Here is a 1,666-nt window from a genome sequence, read left to right on the forward strand (position 1 = left end):
GCTCATGTTCAGCCGGCTGTCGACCAGCACCCCCAGGTCCTTTTCTGCCAGGCAGCTTTCCAGCCACTCTTCCCCAAGCCTGTAGCGCTGCATGGGGTTGTTGTGGCCGAAGTGCAGGACCCGGCACTTGGCCTTGTTGAATCTCATACAGTTGGCCTCGGGGCCCATCGACAGCCTGTCCAGGTCCCTCTGCAGAGCCTTCCTACCCTCGAGCAGATCAACGCTCCCGCCCAAAAAGAGAGAAACAAACATTTCTACATTTATCTCCTCCTAAGGTAGAAATTGAACAAGCACAGACGGGTTATGCTCTAGAAATAGCTACTTTTATCTCTTGACTATGCGAGAGCGTAGACCACTAGCTCTGAGAGATGCATCCAACCCTCAGCCGAGTTCTTCATCGCCTAGAAATTGGTGGCACCCGGCCACTGCTCTTTCTAGCTCGTGCCAAATGCAGCTTCTCCTGAGCCCTGTATAAAACTACTGAGTATGAAGGCAGCTGGGCGGTGTCTGAGTGTGAACGAGGGGGAAACCAGACGAATCTATACAAAATGCAGCACACGCTCCGGAAAGAAGACACACCTTACATCATTCAGCTGGTGGGTACTTCAGTTAGCTTGCAGGGAAAATGATGTGCAAAGAGACCACACGTGTAGACCAATTTGAGTGAAATCCTGACTCAACTGAAATCAAATGCAAAACATGCAGTCCTGAGCAGGCTCAGGACTTCAGCCTTTGTCTGAAGAACTGGCACGTTTCTAGCACAGCTACCACGAAGGAAAGAACTCTGGGACACTTTTCAAGGAATGTTAAGAATCATAGAATCATAGAATCATTGAGGTTGGAAAAGACCTCTAAGATCACCGAGTCCAACCGTCAACCCAAGTGACCGGCCGCCAACTGAATGTAACTCCATTCACCACAACTCTCTGGGCCCGGCCGTCCAGCCAGTTTTTGACCCGGCGCAGAGTCCACCTGTCTAAGCCGTGAGCCGCCAGCTTCTCTAGGAGAATGCTGTGGGAGACAGTGTCAAAGGCCTTGCTGAAGTCCAGGTAGACCACATCCACAGCCTTTCCCTCATCCACTAGGCGGGTCACCTGCTTAAGCCCATCTTGATGAGCTTACTGATTGTCATGTTCAGCCCACAGAATATAACAGGGGTCACAGGTTGAGGCAAATGAGTTATCCAAGGACTGGACTCAGTCTTGGGCTCTCGAAGGATGATGAGTTTGAACGTTCCAGTGAGAAGAGAGCTGCGAGCAGCTCTCCCTTCCGTCTCTGTAACGCACGGAGAGAAGACAAAGTGCAAAAATAACGATATCTCCCAAGGAAAGCAGTAGATGCTTTTTTATTTAGACTACCTTGTCCTATCCACTTCACAGTGTTCCTGCTCTGGCCACAAATCGGTCGCTGCTTATCAACATTTGGATGATTCTGTCAGAATCTAGTAATAGCCAGTGGTGGTGGGCAGCACAAAAGAAAAAGTCAGGTTGCGTGATTTTAGCTAGCCAGCTAATTCTGAGCTCTGCAACAGTCAGTGGAAAGAACTTAAGTGGTGTGTGTGTGAATACAAATGTCAGAGATATCTGATCTGTGTGCAAACTGTAGCCTGACACACAGAAGAACGTATGACCTTTAACTCCATGAAATATCTGTCAGCCAGCTGTGC

This window comes from Aptenodytes forsteri, unplaced genomic scaffold (genome assembly GCF_000699145.1).
Source record: "Aptenodytes forsteri isolate BGI_AS27 unplaced genomic scaffold, ASM69914v1 Scaffold134, whole genome shotgun sequence".
Classification (NCBI taxonomy): Eukaryota; Metazoa; Chordata; class Aves; order Sphenisciformes; family Spheniscidae; genus Aptenodytes; species Aptenodytes forsteri.